At 37.6% G+C, this 8434-nt stretch overlaps 1 long non-coding RNA gene across 4 annotated transcripts; it reads right to left on the bottom strand.

The window, feature by feature from the left end:
• Positions 1-2820: 2820 nt before the first annotated feature.
• On the bottom strand, positions 2821-6047 carry LOC136226646 (uncharacterized). Of its 4 annotated transcripts, XR_010687806.1 has the most exons (5): positions 5827-6047; positions 4786-4868; positions 3985-4615; positions 3763-3862; positions 2821-3129 (listed from the first exon to the last, which is right to left on the bottom strand). It is a non-coding gene; the product is annotated as an uncharacterized lncRNA (long non-coding RNA). The 4 variants fall into 4 exon arrangements; XR_010687804.1 differs by having other exon boundaries at positions 3985-4868; positions 5777-6047; XR_010687803.1 differs by having other exon boundaries at positions 3985-4868.
• Between the last annotated feature and the right edge of the window lie 2387 nt (positions 6048-8434).

The following is an 8434-nucleotide window of genomic DNA, read 5'->3' as shown; positions in this document are numbered from 1 at the left end:
ATATAGGAATCCCAATTCCAGGGAAGGATATGGAGAGTCCTAACGTAAACTATTCGGTGAGCCCTAGTGCACAGGGCCGCCGGCTGGAATGAGTTGTATCAGCTGGAACTGTCGTGGCCTGGGAAACCATCGGGCGGTTCGTCAATTGAAGGAGATTGTTTCATCCCAAAAACCAGTTCTTTTATTTTTAATGGAAACACTTGTAGAGGACCACAGAATTGTCAGACTTAAACAACAACTGAAGTTTGAGGGGGCTTTTCCTGTAAACAGAAGAGGGCGTAGTGGGGGATTAGCTTTGTTCTGGACAGGGGATATGCAAGTAAGTGGTAAGAGCTTTTCAGGGCATCATATCGATGTAATTATAAATGATAGTGTGCGTGGTGAATGGAGGTTGGTAGGCTTTTATGGTTTTGCTGAACGTAGTAGACATAGAGAGTCTTGGGAGCTACTAAAGAGACTAGCTGGAGAGTCTCAATTGCCGTGGGTGATTATAGGGGATTTCAACTGCATTCTTAGTTCTGAGGAGAAGAGGGGAGGGGCAATTTTCCCTACCTATCTGATGAGTGACTTTCGTGAGGCAATTGAAGAGTGTGGTCTGTCAGAATTGGAGCTTAAAGGAAATCAGTTTACTTGGGAGAGGGGTCGAGGTACTGAGGCGTGGGTACGAGAGAAGCTGGATAGGGATTTTGCTTCTGCAGGCTGGATCAGCATGTTTGCTAACTATCAACTTAAATCTAGCATGTCAGGTTATTCAGATCACCTTCCCCTATTACTCAGAATGACGCAACAGGACTTTTGTCAAAGGCCAAAGAGATTTTATTTTGAAGAAATTTGGTTGAAAGAGCAGGATTTCAAAGACTTCGTGATTAGAAGTTGGAATAGTCAGGGTCAAAGGCCTGTGCCTGTGAAATTGAAGGAGTGTGTGAGGAAAATGATGGAATGGGGGAAAATTATAACTTGAGATTCAAAAGCCGAATCAGAAAGTGGAGGAATCAAATGCAGGATCTACATGGTAAGGGGGACATGGCTTCAATAGCTCAGTTTTTCTTAGCCAAACGAAGGTTGAATGAGGTATTGGAAGTAGATGAGAGCTTTTGGAAGCAGAGGGCTAAAGTTTTCTGGATGACAGAGGGCGATATAAATACTCAGTTTTTTCATGCTAGTGTCAAAGCAAGGAGACAACAAAACTCAATTGTCTCTCTTTGTGATGATTCTGGAATGGAATTTACAAATCAGTGTGAAATAATGGGTTTGGCCCATCAATACTTTCAAGAAGTGTTCGCCAGGCCTGTTACTATTCAGAATGAAACTGCTAATGTTATTGAAACTGTGATTGACTCGTCGACAAATGAGATGCTCACTGCTCCTTTTGAGTTTGATGAATTCAAGAATGCTCTGTTCTCAATGAGTCCGAACAAATCCCTGGGGCCTGATGGTTTCAACCCTGGGTTTTTCCAATCTTTCTGGGATATCATTGGGAAGGATTTGGCTTTAGCTTGTGCAGATTGGCTAACGGCAGGGAGATTCCCTTCAGAACTAAATGATACCACAATTGTTCTTATCCCCAAGATTGATAACCCCAGTTTGTTGAAGGAGTTTCGTCCAATCTCCCTGTGTAATGTGATATACAAAGTAATTGCAAAGGCCCTGGCTAACCGCTTGAAGGGGGTCCTGCCTAGTATAATTGGGGATACACAATCTGCTTTTATTCCTGGTCGGTCTATAATTGATAATGTGCAAGTGGCTTTCGAAACCATTCACTTCATGAAGAGGCAAAATAGAGGAAGAAAGGGTCAGGTGGCTCTTAAAATTGATATTAGTAAGGCCTATGACAGGGTTGATTGGGAATTTTTGAAGGTTGTGATGACTCGAATGGGCTTCAATAATATCTAGATTAATTGGATGATGATGTGTGTCACTTCGGTCAGGTATAGGGTGGCAGTAAATGGAGAATGTACTGAGCAAATCATACCGGGCAGGGGTCTCAGGCAAGGAGACCCGCTGTCACCTTACCTTTTCATTCTGTGCGCAGAAGTTCTTTCCAAACTAATTAGACGAGCTGAAAGCGAGGGTTTGCTATCTGGCTGTCGTATTTGTCACAGAGCTCCGTCGGTCACACACTTATTCTTTGCAGATGATAGCTTTCTGTTTTTTGGTGCTTCGGCAAGTGAAGCAGGAAAAGTCTTGAGTATCCTGTCTGAGTATGAAAGGGCATCAGGCCAGGCAGTTAATCGAAACAAGTCAAGGGATTTTCTTTAGTTCGAATGTGAGTGGGGAACTGGCAAATGAAATCAAAGGCAGTCTGCAGATCCATACCCCTTTGGATACTGGGAGATATTTAGGCCTCCCGTCACTGATTGGGCGTTCTAAAAGGCGTATTTTCAAGTTCCTGATTGATAGACTGCGTCAGAAGTTTGGAGCCTGGGATCTCAGATTTCTTTCTCAAGCTGGCAAACACTACTAGAAAATACTTGTTTACTAACGGAAATCTGACGAAAAGAAAACCATGGACGAAATACACGTCAAAGATTCCTCCTAACAATATGCTGACAGATATTTTGACGATTGTTTGACGGAATATTCCGTCAACAAGTTTTGACATTTCATTGACATATCTTTCCGTCAAGCTTCCCTGACGTTTTTACTGACATCTCAACCGTCAAAACATTCTAACGGAATCATTTGACGAATTTATTTCGTCAAAATACATTTCCGTCAAAAAATACTTTCCTTGATGGAAATTTCCGTCAATAATACAAAAAGAAAATTAAAAAAAAAAAAAAATTATTGTACAATAAAATTATAAAATTATACCCTGGATAAAAATATAAAATATAAAGCATATACATTTGCAATCTTAATTATAAAACACACAAAATAGCTCAAAGCCTCGTTGATCCAAAATTCGTAACAAATAAATGAATGTGTCAAAACTAGGGTAATTGCAACTGTACAAATTGATTGGAGAACATTGATACTACAATATTTATGTCCAAAAATTGTTACAACAAAGAATATAATATACCAAATGATGTTTTGAGACTCTGCAATGTTCTTTAAAATCTACTTTGACACAGTCCACAGGACGTCGAGCTTCCTCCGTGCATTGCAATAACCCAATGGCACCTGCTAATTAGTTGAAGGCATTTTTTGATACAAAATCAGATGATATGAAACAAAAAGCATTAGAAAAGCTAGAATAGCCAAGTATAAAGCACAAATAACCAAGCCATATGATCCATGTTTTCCAAAATTACTTACTGAAGTATGCTTGAATACATTGATCTTAGTTCAGAGTTCAGTAAGTAGTTCAGATATATATAATGTGTGGTAAACATGATTTCAATTTTAAAGCTTAAAAATCTAAGATGCTCTAAAATAGTGCTAAGGTTGATACATAAGATTCTATGTCCCATGTCATTGGTGCTGGATTAGAGCTCTTCTTTAAACACTGAACTCTGAACTAATATTATATTATGGTTCCAGATGCCAATTCCTTTGTCCAACTCTAACCAAATGGCTGCAAACTTATGCATAATTTTTTTAATATATTATAATCCATAATAGTTCCCTCCATATTTAAACCAGTGGTCATCTATAAGTGTATACAGTTGTATGCATGCAAGAAAATATCCTTCTAGTTGAAAAGGGAGCAGCAGGTATGACTTACAATTCTACTATTTTATTTTCAACCATCAAGTGAATGATGAAAAATGTGTACATATTATAGCATCATGTCAAATATCATGAGAGAAGACTTACAGAAAGACTCTTCATGATTAGATGCTCCACATCCTCAATAGAAAGTTTTGTACCATCAGCAATGACATTTAATGGAATAGTTCGATCTTCAGAAGGACGGCTGTAAAGAAGCATGTCTTATTTCAATCACATGTAGTTCAGATCATGCTAAATTTTCAAATTTAACACATGGAAATAGTAAGTAAACAATGTCGAGAAAGATATCTATAAATGTACAGATACCTAAAGATGATTTCCTTCAAGCAAAGGATGTTAATCTTTTCCAATAGCTTATGTTCATTCTCAACCAATGTTGGCTGAGCCCTCAAAGATGCATTATGCAAGCACACGGCACATTTCTTGGTAGCGAACAAGATCACCAAGATTAAATGCCTGAAGGATATAGTAAAGCCACTCAACTAGTGTTCCCAGAAGACTCTTTATCTGTTGAAATATTAATTGGGAGATCATTCCAAACATTATATTGAAGATAAATGCCATTGTAAATTTAATGGAAACATCGCCATTGTAAATCCAACAAACGAAAGTGCCTAAAAAAGTAAATATAGAAAAACAAGTTAAAGAATCACCATGCAAGTAATCGTGTTGATAGAATTTTTTTCTTTCCCCCTTAAGTTAGGAAGAGGATAACTGTGGTTTATAGGCCACATTAATTGTATTTATACCAAAACTAATTCAGAAATAATGCAAATATGGAATTGATCACAAGCAAAATTTTAAGCCCCGGCGGGGAAGACCAGAAAAGGAAATTTGACTCCAATAATAAGAATTTAGAAAAGAATGATGAACAAAGAAACTCAATGCTCCAGCTGACCACTGAATAGATTTAAGGTCAACATGCTCAAGAAAGGTTCTGTGAAGACATTATTAAGAGGCACAGTGTGACAGCGCAATAGTATACAAAAAAACATTTTCAACTTATTGTATAAGAATGGATCACCATTTTGTTGAATAACAAGAAAACTCTATTCCTAGCTAGAAAAATTTATTGTTGCAAGCAATTAAATGTTATGAAAAGGATACATTTGGATTGCACTAATGGTTGCTCCAAAAAAGCCTAGCAGCGCCATAAATTCAACTCGATTTACACTCTTCACAAGAAACTCCTACATTGTATGTAAAAACAAAATAAGATGGTTAGACGATAAAAAAAAATGGATCCATATGTTAAGATCAATGTTTTGATGCTAATAATTAAGTTGCATCTATCAAACTCTCATCCACTTCTTAAACATTTATTCACGTACGTTTCAAAGTTTTTGCAAGAAGCTATGTTACAACCACAATGACCCCAGTCCCATTCCGCTACACTGAAATAGTGATCGAGTCTCATGGCTATAGACTATATCATAAGAGGGGTGTCAAAACAGATTATCGTTCCATAGTCGCTTTATGTAATCTATATATTTCATATGATTATATATGATATATATGATAGGAAAAATGATAATCATTGTCTGTAAATAGATAAACACCACCCTGCACAGATATAGGAAGACCAACATGGCACAAAACTCTTGCAATAAATATACGTGAACTAGATTTGAGTGAAGTGGGAAATTTGATTTTTGTTTATTTGTTTTGAATGATTTGAGTGCATTTTTCATTGAATACTTGTTAAAACTCTCCAATGAAAGACGATTTTGATGGCGAAGAAAAGGGCTAACCCTGCGTTTTTGGCAGTATGACCTTCTCACTATTTTATTATTTCATATTTAACAACTAAAAGATGAACAAGGTCCTTTAGTTTCCCACCTGAATGCTGCACAGCCAACCATTCAAATTATGCACTCGCTATAGAAGCAAACTAAATCCATCAGTTAAGACTTCAAACTGATGCATCTGTTAGTATAAAAAACAAGTCCCTGACTTTCATTTGCCAGAACAAGCCCAGAATTTTTCAATTTCAAATCAAATATTGATCAAATTACCAACCCCTCTAAATTATAAATTCAATGAAGATATTCACTTTCTGTAATTAGTTTTAAAATCAAACAATCTATAGTTTAAATACCTCGGAATAAAATGGTACCGAAGAGATTAGCATGGATGGATGATCCTCACCTGGCCGAAGCAACCTTCATCGTTAAAGGACTATCACGCTGCGCCGCCGGGAAGAATAACAATCTTCGTGGGGATCACCTTTCACCGCTATATAGAGAGTCGCCATTTTCGTTTGAAGGGAGAAACCGCTGATTTGAGGTGAACGGCGGCCATTGGAAGAAATCGTCAGGTTTCGGACTAAAGAGAAATGGAGAGAGACGCAGACATGACTTAAAAACCCTAAGTTCAGTAAACAAAAGAATATATACAATATGTGATTTAATCTTAGCCATCGAGTCAATAGGAAATCAACGGATGAGATTCCAAATTTCAGGAAGAAAAAAGACGCAATTATTAAACTAAAAAAAGCTAGTTAAACAACAAAAATATGTAGTGTAATGGTTAGAACAGTATTCCTGTACTAGTGATGTGGAGAGTTCGATCCCACAAAACATAATTTTGGACTATATATATACTTTTTTTCCCTTTGTAATATTTTTTTAAATTAAAATCCAATTTTCTCTTACCTCAATTTGTATTCTACCCAATTTTAATTTTAATTTTAATTTTTTTCAAAAATCAAAATATCAATTTATATATTTACTTAATTTTTTCTTTTTCAATATTTTTTCTTTAGATTAAATCCAATTTTCTCTTACCTCAATTTGTATTCCATCCCATTTTAATTTTAATTTTTTCGAAAATCAAAATACCAATAAATATATATACATATTTACTTATTTTTCTTTATGAAAATTACATTATATATATAGGTATATATATTGTTTTCATAAATCTATCTATAACTAAATACAAATAAACATTTAACTAAAAAATATGATTTTTTGTTTAAAAAATGTGGAAATATATTACTTTTTTAGCATATTAATTACTGGTACAGAATTTTGACGGATTTCTGTCAATAATTCCGTCAGTACATAAAGAATTTGGTCAACATTGTCGGTCAAAAACATGGCGGGAATGTTCCCGCCATAAATTTCTGACGGATTTATCATTCCATCAAACATTCCGTCAAAACTTTTTGACGGAAAACATATTGACAGAATTCCGTCAAAACTTATTGACGGATTATGTTCCGTCAAAGCATTTCGTCAGTAATCTGGTATTTTCTAGTAGTGAAAGAGGTGTTGCTTAAGTCAGTGGCTCAGGCTTTACCTACCTTTTGTATGAGTACGTTCCTTTTACCCTTGTCTATTTGTGATGAGCTTCAAAAATTGATGAACTCTTTTTGGTGGGGCTTGAAACCTGAGGGAAAAAGGAGTATCCATTGGTTTGATTGGGCTAAATTATGTAGACCAAAGGATGTTGGAGGCATGGTTCAAAGATCTGCACATGTTTAACCTTGCTTTGTTAGGAAAGCAGGGATGGAAGCTAGTGAGTGAGCCAAATACTTTAGTAAGTAAAGTTTTCAAAGCTAAATATTTTCCAAAGGAGGACTTACTTTTCTCCAAATTAGGCAATAATCCTAGTATGGTTTGGAGAAGTATCTGGAATGGTTTGTAGTTATTGAGAAAGGGGTTAAGATGGAGAGTGGAAGATGGTAAAACTATTAGAGTTTGGAAGGATGCTTGGGTACCCAAACTAGAAGCTTTCTGCATAAATTCATTTTTGGTCCCTGGGCTGCAGGATATGAGAGTCGCTGACCTGTTACTTGAAAATGGTAGGGGATGGGATCCGGATAGGCTTCATGGGTGCTTAAATGAAGCAGAAGTGAGTGTTATTAGTGATATTATCCTACCTTATGATATTAGAGAAGACACTAGGGTGTGGCACTGGTCGAAAGATGGCTTCTATACCGTGAGGTCGGGTTACATTGAAGGGATGAAGGGGGAGGAAGAAGGAGTGGGAATTGAGGGCTGGAGAAGTTTGTGGAGGTTGGAGGTTTCCCCTAAGCTTAAGTTGTTCATCTGGCGTGTTTGCTCAGACTGCTTACCCACTCGAGCTAGATTGGCTCAAAGACGTGTCCCCATCACGTTTGAATGCCCTGTATGTGTGGAGTAGGACGAAACGGCTAACTATTTATTTGTTGATTGCAGCTATGCAGGTGATTTATGGAGGATAGCCGGTTTACCGATCCCTCAACTTGGAGGGCTAACTTTTGCAGATTGGCTATTGCGTGAATTGTGCATACCAGATCAGGACAGGCTCATTCGAACGTGTTGTGCTTTGAAGACTATTTGGGATCACCGGAACCGGGTTTTATGGCATATGGAATGGTGGCCTGTTGACACCAGTTGGGGTCTAGGAATTGAAGAGTACCATGAATGGAGGGCATTTCAATGAGGAACCGTTGCCAGACCCACGAATCGGCAGAAACATCATGGCATGGCTTATTCTGACCCGACAACCGATGATCAACGGCATCGGCAAGTTAGTACTCAACCGCAAACTGGCCGTCGTCATCAGCAGGGCGAGGCGCCGGATGCAGTTCAACCAGAATCAGCAGGCCCGTCACGACTAATCCCGCAGGTATTAACCAGATTCTCCTTTCCTGTTTCTGTTCCCTCTACGAAATGGAAGCCCCCAGCGTTAGGTTCAATTAAATGTAATGTTGATGGGGCGTTGTTCATGGAGGAGGGGAGTTGTGGGATGGGAGCAGTGGCTAGGG

Source organism: Euphorbia lathyris, chromosome 4 (genome assembly GCF_963576675.1).
Source record: "Euphorbia lathyris chromosome 4, ddEupLath1.1, whole genome shotgun sequence".
NCBI lineage: Eukaryota > Viridiplantae > Streptophyta > Magnoliopsida > Malpighiales > Euphorbiaceae > Euphorbia > Euphorbia lathyris.
This window is presented reverse-complemented; position numbering and strand designations above follow the sequence as displayed.